The sequence below is a fragment of the Saccopteryx bilineata genome, chromosome 2, assembly GCF_036850765.1.
Source record: "Saccopteryx bilineata isolate mSacBil1 chromosome 2, mSacBil1_pri_phased_curated, whole genome shotgun sequence".
NCBI lineage: Eukaryota > Metazoa > Chordata > Mammalia > Chiroptera > Emballonuridae > Saccopteryx > Saccopteryx bilineata.
In genome coordinates this window covers 82,429,207-82,443,969 of record NC_089491.1, presented here as the reverse complement: position 1 = coordinate 82,443,969, position 14,763 = coordinate 82,429,207, and the positions used below count along the sequence as shown (strand labels likewise).

Below are 14,763 nucleotides of genomic sequence, written 5' to 3'. Positions count from 1 at the left end.
TGCTATGGAATATAAAAACACTAAAATATGTAACTGGTAGATAAACATTATTGTGTGTAATTTGCAATTTGAAGATTTTGTGGTTGTTTGAACCAAAAATAAAAAATGTAAAAGATTACTACTATTATAATTTCTACAAAATATAACTGTCAAGCAATTAATTAAATTTTTAATACTTTCAATGACACACCATCATAATGCCCACGTGAAGATAATTAAGTATTAGGAGAGGAAATCAAAATATATAAAAGTGGTTACTTTAACCATAAAGTGCCAGAACCTAGTCATTACCATTAGCCTGTCTCCAAGAGTTATTTTTAGAAATAATTAACAATTCCTGCAGACAGGCTTCTTCATAGGTCCCCAAAGCACTGTTCCATTTAGGAAATGCACTGAGTCAGGGTTCTTGCAGAGGGATTAAAAAAAAAGGAAATGCTTCTGTTAAGTATATATAATAACCTCACTCCAATGAAGCCTTTCAACCATAACTACTAGTGTTCTCTTCAACAGTGAAGGAGTGAAAGCAACCTGACTGCCCGAGCACTAAGACAAGATTTAATTCTGCCTCAGTATTGATCAGCTAATTCACAGAGGACTGAGCCAGTCACAACTATGGAGATAACAATAATCCATGCTTCGCATAGGGCATTTGTTGATACCAGTGCATACCAAAGAAACCCTAGCATGTTTGCAAACCTTTTGGATTTGAAAAGCGGAGTTTTCCCAGTGTCTCTGGTCTGCATACATACTTAGAAGCTGCCAGAGTTAGTTTCATCAGGAGTTATCTTAGAGATTTAAACAAGTCCTAATTGTGTATAAAGTTCCCCCCAAGAAAGTTGGTCCGAATTCATTTGCTTACTTCCTGAATTTTTACATATCTATAGTACAACTTGAAAATAATATTTGAAAAATATACTGGGGGAGAGTGACGTCACGGAAATGGCGCCATGAGCAGCGCGTCTGACAGATCTCCCAAAAATCTCAATAAATTTATCAACTAGAAACAGAAAAATATATCCTCGGAGCATCCCGGAGTTCCACACACACACTGAAAGCGAAAGGACTGTTGCTGAGGAGGGAACACGCCTGTGGTGAGTCAACCCACACGTGCAGCTGCCTGCGCTGTGGTCCGGAGAGTCCTGGCCACCAGAGTGCACTAAGAAGCCACGCGTGCACGCCCCGTGCCGCGGTCCGGGGAGTCCCGGCTACCGGTGTGCACTGAGAAGCCGCACGCGCGCCCCTGTGCCGCAGTCCAGGAGGGGTGCCAAACCTGTCTTTCCTAGTCAGGAGATTCTCTCCGTGGGCGGGGCACCTCACCCAGCCATTCAAGCTAACAATCAAGCGTTGGGGGAGGGGCATGCAGGCAGCCTGAAATACTCTCTGGAGCACAGCTGTGGATCCAATCACTGAAATTAGCTTAACCCACGAAATCTGCGCACCCACGGGGCTCTAATTGATAAGATCTCTCCCAGTTCAGCGATCCAAGACAAGAGGCATAATATTTTTCAGTGCCGTTCGTTAAAGGGGCAGGGGCAACTTCTGATTGACAGAGCCTCCATATTCAGGGATATACCTAACAAGAGGGACTTGGCAGATATTAAGATCTATACGGCAAGCAGCGAATAGTGCATCTTCTTCCCAGCCAAAACAGGCTACAAAGTGTGGAAAGCCTGGGTTGAGTGGTCCAACTGAATGGTAGGCGCTGAACAGTCACCTTAACAACAATTGACTCCCAGCCCCACCTGATTACGCTGGAGGCTCTGACTGCCAGAGCCTTACCCAGAGCCTTGCACTGAGTGAGGATAGAGTGGGGATTTCCCAGCTCTTTGAGCCTCTTACTCCCCAGACAGAAGCAGTGGCAGCCTCATAGCTGGATCACCAGGCTGCTAATTCAGGAAGGGGAGACTAGGGGAGAGACTCCAGGAAAGCAAACTCTCTCATTGTTGGACTCTGCAAACACCAACAAGCCTTGACTACCAGTGAGACTAAAGCCAATTATATGACATTGCCATAGAATCCCATCAACTGCAAATCCCTACCTAAGCGTGACACAGGGGCAGAACCTGGGGTACAGAGTCACCGACCAGGAAGAGGGAGAGAAAAGAAAAAGGAAGAGGTTAACCTCTCAAAATCAAGAAAAATCCACAGACTTTATAACTTGTTCCACTAATTCTTTGTTGTTGTTGTTTCTTTCTTCTTTCTTATTGACTTTATTATTATTTGTATTTCCTCCACCTCGGTCCTTTTATTCTCTGCCCATCTTATGCTACCCTTTTCTTGAACTACACTACCCATGAGTTTTACATTTTATTTCTTTTCTTCATCCTTACTATACTTTAGAGTTACACTCCAAAACCCTTAACTCTCACTCTCTCCCCTTTTGTTTTTTTTCCCCTTTCCTTTTTTTCTTCCTTCATTTCTCTCTTTTTCTTATTTTTTCCTTTCTATTCGTTTCTTCTTTTCTCCTTTTACTTTTCCTCCCAGTTAATCCTCAATCACGAACAAATTATTTAATTTGGGACTCAAGTTTTTTTGGTTTTTTTGTTGTTCTTTTTTTTTTTCTTTTCTGCTTTTGTTCTTGGTTTTCCTTTATTTGTTTGTTTTTGTGGCATTTTGGGTACTTTTTACATTGCTTTTTAACTCACTAGCATTCCTCCCAACCCAAAGTCTCCATTGTATTTAGTCTTCACTCCACTTAATACAACAGATTTTTCCTTATTATTTTTATTTTTTTTCTTTAAATATTATTATTTTTTCTCTCCTTTTTTCTGTTTCCCTCTTATCCCTCTCATTATATCTCTTAGTCGACCATCACTTACAAGCAAATCATTTTATGCTTGTCTAAGATATTCTCCTTTTTTTTTTTTTTTTTGCATTTAGTAGGTCCCAACTCCCTTTTTTGCCCCTTGAACTCTTCACCCCAAATCAGGCCCTCCGTTATAGGCAGTTTTTGTTCCATTTAGCATAATATAATTCACAGGTCATCACGATATTTCCCTAAAGAGGTGAGAGGAGGGGAGGAGAAGAAAGAAAAAAGGGGGAAATAATAAATTATTACTTTTTTTGTGTGTGGATTGTTTTGCCTTTTTTTTTCTTTTTTTTCCCCTTTTTATTCTTTATTAATTCTAATTAACACTATCAACAAGACCACCTTCAGATGCCAATAACAAAAAGGAAATCGAATATTATGGATACAAAAGATAGAGAGGTAACACAAATAGATGTGGAAAAATCTATGGAGAAAAGATTTAACATATTGGAAGCCTTGGAGCCAAATGACAGAGAATTTAAAATAGAAATCTTAAAAATACTCAGAGATATACAAGAAAACACAGAAAGGCAATATAGGGAGATCAGAAAACAACTCAATGAACACAAAGAATATATTACCAAGGAAATTGAAACTATAAAAACAAATCAAACAGAAATGAAAAACTCATTTCACGAGCTGAAAAACGAGGTAACAAGCTTAGCTAACAGAACAGCCCAGATTGAAGATAGGATTAGTGAAATAGAAGACAAACAACTTGAGGCACAACAGAGAGAAGAAGAAAGAGACTCAAAAATAATAAAAAACGAGAAAGCCCTACAGGAATTGTCAGACTCCATCAGAAAGAATAACATAAGAATAATAGGTATATCAGAGGGAGAAGAGAAAGAAAATGGAATGGAGAATATACTCAAACAAATAATAGACGAGAACTTCCCAAGCCTGTGGAAAGAACTAAAGCCTCAAATTCAAGAAGCAAACAGAACACCGAGTTTTCTTAACCCCAACAAACCCACTCCAAGGCACATCATAATAAAGATGACACAAACCAATGACAAAGAAAAAATTCTCAAGGCAGCCAGGGAAAAGAAGAGTACAACATATAAAGGAAGGCCTATTAGATTATCATCAGATTTCTCAGCAGAAACTCTACAAGCTAGAAGAGAGTGGACCCCAATATTCAAAGCCCTGAAAGAGAGAAACTTTCAGCCAAGAATACTATACCCATCAAATCTATCTTTCAAGTATGAAGGAGATATAAAAACATTCACAAATACAAAAAAGATGAGAGAATTTATCATAAGAAAGCCCCCACTCCAGGAAATACTAAAGGGGGTTTTCCAACCAGATTCAAAGAACAAAAGAAAACAAAACCACAAGTAACAGCTCCACCAAGAAAACAATAAAACCAAACTTAAACTGTGACAACAAAGGAAAAAAAGGGGGGAGAGGATGGAGATTAACAGTAGCAAAGGACGAAGAACTGCAGAAATACTCATAAGAAAGGGTACTACAATGAATATGGTAGGTACCCTTTTCATTACTTAATGGTAACCACTCTTGAAAAAACCACCACAAAAACACTTGACTTAAAAAAGGTAGCAACAGAAGAAAGAAGTATGGAATACAAACAAACAAAAACAAACAATAGAAAAACAAAAGAGAAGAATCAAACAAGATACAAAACTAACAGAAAGCAAGATATAAAATGGCAATAGGGAACCCACAAGTGTCAATAATTACACTAAATGTAAATGGATTAAACTTACCAGTAAAAAGACACAGAGTAGCAGAATGGATTAAAAAAGAAAATCCAACTGTATGCTGCCTACAAGAAACTCATCTAAGCATCAACGATAAAAACAAATTCAAAGTGAAAGGCTGGAAAACAATACTCCAAGCAAACAACACCCAAAAAAAAGCAGGCGTAGCAATACTCATATCTGATAATGCTGACTACAAGACAGAAAAAGTACTCAGAGACAAAAATGGTCATTTCATAATGATTAAGGGGACACTGAATCAAGAAGACATAACAATCCTTAATATATATGCACCAAACCAAGGAGCACCAAAATATATAAGACAGCTACTTATTGACCTTAAAACAAAAACTGACAAAAATACAATCATACTTGGAGACCTCAATACACCGCTGACGGCTGTAGATCGGTCATCCAAACAGAGAATCAATAAAGATATAGTGGCCTTAAACGAAATACTAGAACACCTGGATATGATAGACATCTACAGGACACTTCATCCCAAAGCGACAGAGTATACATTTTTCTCTAGTGTACATGGAACATTCTCAAGAATTGACCATATGTTGGGCCACAAAGACAATATCAGTAAATTTAGAAAAACTGAAATTGTACCAAGCATATTCTCTGATCATAAAGCCTTGAAACTAGAATTCAACTGTAAAAAAGAGGGGGGAAAACCCACAAAATTGTGGAAACTAAACAACATATATCTAAAAAATGAATGGGTCAAAGAAGAAATAAGTGCAGAGATCAAACGATATATACAGACAAATGAAAATGAAAATACGACATATCAGAATCTCTGGGATGCAGCAAAAGTAGTAATAAGAGGAAAGTTCATATCACTTCAGGCCTATATGAACAAACAAGAGAGAGCCGAAGTAAACCACTTAACTTCACACCTTAAGGAGCTAGAAAAAGAAGAACAAAGACAACCCAAAACCAGCCAAACAAAGGAGATAATAAAAATCAGAGCAGAAATAAACAAAATAGAGAACAGAAAAACTATAGAAAAAATCAATAAAACAAGGAGCTGGTTCTTTGAAAAGATCAACAAAATCGACAAACCCTTGGCAAGACTCACCAAGGAAAAAAGACACAGGACTCAAATAAATAAAATCCAAAATGAAAGAGGAGAAATCACCACAGACATCATAGATATACAAAGAATTATTGTAGAATACTATGAAAAACTATATGCCACCAAATAGAACAATCTAGAAGAAATGGATAAATTCCTAGAACAATACAACCTTCCTAAACTGAGTCATGAAGAAGCAGAAAGACTAAACAGACGAATCAGCAGGGAAGAAATAGAAAAAACTATTAAAAATCTCCCCAAAAATAAAAGTCCAGGCCCAGACGGTTATACTAGTGAATTCTATCAAACATTCAAAGAAGACTTGGTTCCTATTCTACTCAAAGTCTTCCAAAAATTGAAGAAGAAGCAATACTTCCAAACACATTTTATGAGGCCAACATAACCCTCATACCAAAACCAGGCAAGGATGGCACAAAGAAAGAAAACTACAGACCAATATCTCTAATGAATACAGATGCTAAAATACTAAACAAAATACTGGCAAATCGAATACAACAACATATTAAAAAAATAATACATCATGATCAAGTGGGATTCATCCCAGAGTCTCAAGGATGGTTCAACATATGTAAAACGGTTAACGTAATACACCATATCAACAAAACAAAGAACAAAAACCACACGATCTTATCAATAGACGCAGAAAAGGCTTTCGATAAAATACAACACAATTTTATGTTTAAGACTCTCAACAAAATGGGTATAGAAGGAAAATATCTCAACATGATAAAGGCCATATATATGATAAACCATCAGCCAACATCACATTAAATGGCGTAAAACTGAGGACTTTCCACCTTAAATCAGGAACACGACAGGGTTGTCCACTCTCTCCACTCTTATTTAACGTGGTGCTAGAAGTTCTGGCCAGAGCAATCAGACAAGACAAAGAAATAAAAGGCATCCATATTGGAAAAGAAGAAGTAAAGGTATCACTTTTTGCTGATGATATGATCCTATACATCGAAAACCCAAAGGACTCCACAAAAAGATTACTAGAAACAATAAACCAATACAGTAAGGTCGCAGGATACAAAATTAACATACAACTGTATGGTATTGGCAGAAAAATAGACACTCAGACCAATGGAACAGAATAGAAAGCCCAGAAATAAAACCACATATATATGGTCAAATCATCTTTGATAAAGGGGCCAACAACACAAAATGGAGAAAAGAAAGCCTCTTCAACAAATGGTGTTGGGAAAACTGGAAAGCCACATGCAAAAGAATGAAACTCGACTACAGCCTGTCCCCGTGTACTAAAATTAATTCAAAATGGATCAAAGACCTAAATATAAGATCTGAAACAATAAAGTACATAGAAGAAGACATAGGTACTAAACTCATGGACCTGGTTTTTAAAGAGCATTTTATGAACTTGACTCCAATGGCAAGAGAAGTGAAGGCAAAGATAAATGAATGGGACTACATCAGAATAAAAAGTTTTTGCTCAGCAAGAGAAACTGATATCAAAATAAACAGACAGCCAACTAAATGGGAACTGATATTTTCAAACAACAGCTCAGATAAGGGCCTAATATCCAAAATTTACAAAGAACTCATAAAACTCAACAACAAACAAACAAACAATCCAATAAAAAAATGGGAAGAGGACATGAACAGACACTTCTCCCAGGAAGAGATACAAATGGCCAACAGATATATGAAAAGATGCTCAGCTTCATTAGTTATTAGAGAAATGCAAATCAAAACTACAATGAGATACCACCTCACCCCTGTTAGATTAGCTATTATCAACAAGACGGGTAATAGCAAATGTTGGAGAGGCTGTGGAGAAAAAGGAACCCTCATACACTGTTGGTGGGAATGTAAAGTAGTATAACCATTATGGAGGAAAGTATGGTGGTTCCTCAAAAAACTGCAAATAGAACTACCTTATGACCCAGCAATCCCTCTACTGGGTATATACCCCAAAACCTCAGAATCATTGATACGTAAAGACACATGTAGCCCCATGTTCATTGCAGCACTGTTCACAGTGGCCAAGACATGGAAACAACCAAAAAGCCCTTCAATAGAAGACTGGATAAAGAAGATGTGGCACATATACACTATGGAATACTACTCAGCCATAAGAAATGATGACATTAGATCATTTACAGCAAAATGGTGGGATCTTGATAACATTATATGGAGTGAAATAAGTAAATCAGAAAAAAACAAGAACTATATGATTCCATACATTGGTGGAACATAAAAACGAGACTAAGAGACATAGACAAGAGAGTGGTGGTTACCAGGGCTGGGAGGAGGGAGGATGCAGGAGGGAGGGAGGGAGAGAGTTAGGGGGAGGGGGAGGGGCACAGAGAAAACTAGACAGAGGGTGACGGAGGACAATCTGACTCTGGGTGAGGGGTATGCTACATAATTTAATGACAAGATAACCTAGACATGTTTTCTTTGAATATATGTACCCTGAATTATTAATGTCATCCCATTAACATTAATAAAAATTTATTAAAAAAAATAAAAATATACTGGGGGAACAAACAATGATGCTTACAGCTGGAAACGACATCACTAACACCAGTTACCACCACAGTCCGTCAAAGCACCTGGGAGCTCTGCTGTACATCAAACCCACAAGTGAGAGGGGTAGGTGAAGGGCAGAGGTAACACTTAAGCTAGTTCGGAAACAGGAATGACAAGGAGGTGGAGATATCAGAATCCTCATTCACGGCTGGTGTGAATGTAAAACGGTGCAGCCCCATTAGAAAACAGTTTGGCCACTTCTCAAAATGTTAGAGATGGTTATCATATGCCCCAGCAAAGCTAGCGCTAGGTATACAACCAAGAGATACGAAAATATACAATTACATAAAAATTTGCACATGATTGTTCATGAATGTAAATACATTATTCATAATAGCAAAAAAAAAGGGGGGGGGGAAATGGAGTCAACTCAAACGCCCCTGAACTAATGAATACGTAAACAAAATGTGGCATATCTATACCATGTAATGTTATTTGGTCATAAAATGGTATTAAGTATAGATACATGCTACACATGAAGGAACCTTGAAAATATTATGCTATGAAGTAAGCCAGTCACAAAAGTCCACATACTATATGACTTCATTATAGGAAAGGTTCAGGCCAGGCAAATTTAGAGACAGAAAGTAGATTAATGGTTGTTTAGGGCTTGGGGAAGGGAAGGGGTAATGGGAATTGGCTGATAACAAAATGTTCTAAAATTAGATTGTGATTGCTCTGTAATTAGTTGCACAATTCTTTGAATATACTAAAACCACTAAATTGTATGCTTTAAATGGGTGAATTATATAAAATGTGAATCATGTCTCAATCTGTTTTAAAAGAAGGAAGGTAGTAGGGAGGAAGGAAAGGAAGGAAAGCGGAAAGAAGGCAGCCTATAAGAATGAGGAGAAGAGGAAATGGGAGAGGGAGAGGGAGGTGTAGTGGAACAAGTGCAAGAATAAGAAACAGAAGCCACCATCACCTTCAGAGGGACTTTAACTGGTGCATGAACTATGCCAAATGATCCAACGCTTCTAATTCCAGAATTATTTACCATAAAAGGAATACAATCATTTCTGCACACATTTTAGCCTATCCAGCCTTTCTGCTCAGTCAACCTAAATTATTTAAAATGAGTCACAGCATCCAGACCACCAATATTTCTGAGAGCCACTAAAGACCTAGTAGGTTGGGGATAAAAAAAAATTGATTCACCCTTCATCTTAAATTGTCTAATTTCACATTCACGTAACTGAACGCCTATATTTATCAGCTATATGGTAAACAGCACATGTCTGCATCTTACATAACATATATTTAACAAGGAAATTACAGATGTACTATAATTTAGGTATAGATGACATATTCTGCCTACTTATAATACTATGATTGTTCCACCAATTTTGTTTCTTCAAATGTGACTTGATTCTTCTGAACAAATTAACAATTATTGTTAGAATTTGGTTCCATCACATTTCTGTCTTTTCCAGCTCATCTCTTAAAGAAGTATTTGTCCCAGCTTCCCAGTGCTCTCTCCAGTCTTTGCCTTTGGCTTGTGCACAAAAACTTAATATACGATCAATGTGATTACAGCTAAGGGAAATCAAGAGACACTATGTGAAAAAAATACCTCTTGAATTATGTAATTAGGGCGATTATATTACATTAGCTGCTAAAACACCCAGGAAAACTGTACATATATTTAAAGCACAAACACACACACCCATAGTACAAACACAGCTATGCCCTTCCAATTATAGCTAAGCTTTATTGAAGAAACTTTAATGGAGAGCCAAATATAAAATGATAAACTACTTTTAAAATCTGCTTCAAATTGAATACTGGAAAGCTTATACTACAAAACGCCTTACTATGGGTTCTGAGCCAGATAATCTTTCAATTACCTTCGTTTGCGTGTAACCTATGAAAATGCAGGAGTTTGTGCATAAACAGAGAATTTTATTTGAAACACGTCAAGTATCTGCATAAATTCATTTCAAAAGAGAAACAGCTTCTGATGAATGCAGTGACATTCACTTAAATCAAAACCAAACAGGTTACTCTATATTAATATCAACCCGGCATGCATAATGAGTCCTTTTATATTACTTCTAAAACTAACTCCAGAAATCAACAACACAATTTATCTTAAGATTTCTATAATAAAAGTTTAATTTTTAGATAACTAAATATTTTTTAATGAACCCAAGTCAGAGAGGAGAGTCAATCTTCTACCTAAATGTTTACCCATTACCGATTGTTTTGTCAGGAAAACAATTCTTTCCAGTTCTTTTTTGTTTGTTTGGTTGTTCTCTTTGTGTTGATTTTTTGTGTGTGTGCTAAAGAAGCCAGAAACGAAGAATAAATAAACTAAAAAGAATAAGCTAAAAAGAATAACAATAACAAAAAAACACAAACTAAAAGGGGGAAAGCATTTATATCTATTTTTATTGATTGATTTTTTTTCTTTTTAGTGAAAGTAGAAGGGAAGTGGGGACAGAGACATTGATCTATTCCTGTATGTGCCCTGACCAGGGATCAAAATGGCAACCTCTGCACTTTGGGATGATGCTCCAACCAACTGAGCTATCTGGCCAGGGCTTATTTTTTAACATTAGAATCAACAGGTCCTCAAAGAAGCCCACCAAATTTTTGACCAATTTTAGATTTCCAAATTTAAGTAATTAACAATATTTTTACAAACCAACAAATGAATTTAAACTAACGTATTGTGTCTATCGCCAATAACCTCACAGAACTTTCTAAAAACAAACCAATGACAAGAAAGATGAGTTAATAAATTTGATACTTAAATCTCAAACTCACATGGTGTTCATTCAGCTCTATTATCCAATGCCATTTTCCATATTGCCTTAGTTGTAATGTCTTATTCAACCCTAATTTTTTTTCTGATGGCTGCCACTCCTTTAACACCTTTTGTTCTACCAGCCTGTTAGCATTCAACAAGTTTCACAGTTTTAAATTAATGCATCAATCAACAAGAAATCTTTCTTTAGTAAAGTTAAAGGATAGTGCTAACAAAAGTAGCTGAATTACACCCACAAATGGATTATAAACATGTAACCATGTTGATAATGATGTATTATATCTTTTTTTTTTTTCATTTTCTACTTGAAATTCATACTGTGTTCATTTGGAAGATCATTCCACAAGTATTCACAGCAGAAAAACAGAAGATGAACACACTTTGACTGGAAAGGTGTACAGGTAACCTTCAGTTTTGTGAGTAATTGAAATTGCTCTTCATGCAGAGTGAGTAGTCTCTGACAACAAAGAATCTTAGTTTTTATCTTATAGAAGTTGCTATCTGGCAGGGACTTTTAAAACAATTGAAAATAAGTTTTAATACAAAATGAGCCTCAGTTTCATATCACTGTCATCATCTACAAAACTAAGGTGGGAAACTGACTGGTTGTCACCCGAGTCTTTGAAGACTTTGGGGACTTGTTTGGGATATAAACATTGACTGTTTTCTAGACTTCTAGTCCTTAGTTATTCAAACAGCTAAACTGAAAATTATTAATCAATAAATTTCCAAACAATTCAAGAGAAGGGAAGACTTACAAGCTCATTTTATAAGGCATGCATTTTCCTAATTCAAAAACCAGGTAAAGACACTACAAAAAAAGAAAGCTATAGGCCAATATCCCTGATAAACATAGATGCTAAAATCCTCAACAAAATGTTAGCAAACTAGATCCAGCAATACATTAAAAAGATCATACACGCCTGACCAGGAGGTGGCGCAGTGGATAGAGCGTCGGACTGGGATGCGGAAGGACCCAGGTTGGAGACCCCGAGGTCGCCAGCTTGAGTGCAGACTCATCTGGTTTGAGCAAAGCTCACCAGCTTGGACCCAAGGTCACTGGCTCAAGCAAGGGGTTACTCGGTCTGCAGAAGGCCCACAGTCAAGGCACATATGAGAAAGCAATCAATAAACAACTAAGGCGTTGCAACATGCAATGAAAAACTAATGATTGATGCTTCTCATCTCTCTCCATTCCTGTCTGTCTGTCCCTGTCTATCCCTCTCTCTGACTCACTCTCTGTCTCTGTAAAAAATAAATAAATAAATAAAATTAAAAATAAAATAAAATAAAAAGATCATACACCATGATCAATTGGAATTTATTCCAAGGAGGCAAGGCTGGTATAACATTCACTATTCAATAACCTTGATTCATCACCTAAACAAAATGAAAGATAAAAATTACAGAATTGTATGAATAGATGCAAAAAAAAAGCATTTGATACAATCTAGCACCTACTTATGATAAAAACTCTCAGTAAAGTGGGCATAGATGGATCATACCTCAGCATAATATAGACCATATATGACAAACCAATAGCCAAAATAAAACTGAAAGCAATCTCCTTAAGATCAGAAACAAGACAGAGGTGTCCTCTTTCACCACTGTTATTCAACATAGTACTTGAAGTCCTAGCCACAGCAATCAAAAAAGGAAGAAATAAAAGTATCCAAATAGGAAAGGAAGAAGTAAAATTGTCACTACTTGCAGATGGCATGATACTGTACATAGAAAATCCTTAAGTCTTCATCAAAAAGTTACTAGCCCTGATAAATGAATTCAGCAAAGTTACAAGATACAAAATTAATAGAAATCAGTGATATTTTTATACACTAGTAATGAACTATCAGAAAAATAAATTAAAGAAACAATGCCATTTACTATTGCAACAACAATAACAAAAAAAATCAAGTACCTAGGAATAAATTTAAGCAAGGAGGTAAGACTTGTACTCAGAAAATTATATGATATTGGAAAATGAAATCGAGGAAGATACAAACAAGTGGAAACACATACCATGTTCATGGATAGGAAGAATAAACATCATTAAAATGTCCATACTACCCAAAGCAATCTATAAATTCAATGCAATTTCTATTAAAATACTGATGGCAGCCTGATCAGGTGGTGGTGCAGTGCTAGAGCATCAGACTGTGACCTGGAGGACCCAGATTCGAAATCCCAAGGTCATGGACTTAAGCACGGGCTCATCTGGCTTGAGCATGGGCTCACCAGCTTGAGCGTGGGTTCTGTCCCTCTTTCTACCCCTCTCTCTGTTCCTCTCTCTACCCCTCTCTCTGTCTCTGTCAAAAAAAATTTTTTTTGACAAAGGAGAGAAGAGTATACAATAGAGTAAAGACAGTCTCTTTAATAAATTGTGGTGGGAAAAGTGAACAAGTACATGCAAAAAATAAAATAAAATTAGACTACCAAATTATACCAATTACAAAATAAACTCAAAATGGATAAAAGACTTAAATGTAAGTTGTAAAACCATTAAATCTTGGAAGAAAACATAGGAAGTAGACTCTCAGACATCTGTCATAGCAATATTTTTGTTGATATATCTCCTTAGGCAAGTGAAATAAAGGACAAAATAAACAAATCGGACTATATTAAACTAAAAAGCTTTTACACAACAAAAGACACCATTCACAAAATAAAAAGAAAACCCACTCAATGGGAGGACACATTTGAAGATATGTCTGATAAGGGGTCAGTAACCAAAATTAATAAAGAACTTTCACAGCCCTTTTAGAAGCTATGGATATTGCTAGTTACCATAGTTCAGTCTGAAGTCTCATTTTTTTAAGTTTTATGAGTCATATAACACTTTTTCTTAAGACTTCCCATTTATAATAACTGCATGACAAGGTGGCCAGTTTATCTTGGGAGTCCTTGATGATGTGGGAAACCTTGCCTTACTTAGAATTTGATTTTACAAGAGCCCATCCTTCAGTCCCCTTTATGTCGTGGATCCTATTCAATTCAATAGACAGAAGTTTGCCTGGTTCTTACGGGTATCTAATCTCCATATAATCTCAATATAGAATAAAAAGAAAACCCATTTTAATGCACGAGGATCCCATGTGGCCTCCAGGACAGGTTCTGGGTAATGTTATACATAACTTCTAAACGATGTCTGCTTTACATACTAAAGGCATTTGTGCATTTGAATTAGTAGTAACACTAAATGTGAAATCAGACACTTAACTCCAGACATAACCTAACAATTTAAAATTGGTTATATTAGATAGATACTAGAAAAGGTTGTATGTTTTTATGGTAGTCTAAATACTAAGCTAATGTCACACTATGTGCTAACCCTTGAGGACAGTAATACGTTCCTCATTCAGTTCTCCATGGCTGACCTACACATCATTAGGAGTCCATTATCTTGGGAGTCCTTGATGATGTAGGAAACCTTGCCTTACTTAGAATTTGATTTTACAAGATCTTTTTCACATGGCACCTCAATTTTATATCAGAAACAAATATCTGGCTACACAGGTGGTATAAATCTTTGTCTATGCAGGTCTTGCTTGGATTTGAAGTAAAAGATGGTACACTAACATGGCAAAGTGGTTCCTATGGTGGCATAGATCTCCTGGAATGAGCCATGGGCAGAAGGCATGCAGTCATAGACCCTGTCACTTTAAGGAGACTTCATTTGCAATATAAGCATCTTCCATCTGCTTCAAAGAGATTTAAATTCATTATCTGTGATGTCTAAGACCACTACAGTCTAAGACAATTACAGATTAAACAGATAATGAATATAAATTCTTATATTTTA

The 14,763-nt window shown here is 36.4% G+C and overlaps 1 protein-coding gene across 4 annotated transcripts in view; it reads right to left on the bottom strand.

Moving 5' to 3' along the window:
- FOCAD (focadhesin) overlaps positions 1–14,763 on the bottom strand; it is a 334,210-nt gene that overhangs the window by 97,527 nt on the left and 221,920 nt on the right. The gene's annotated exons all lie outside the window — the stretch shown is intronic.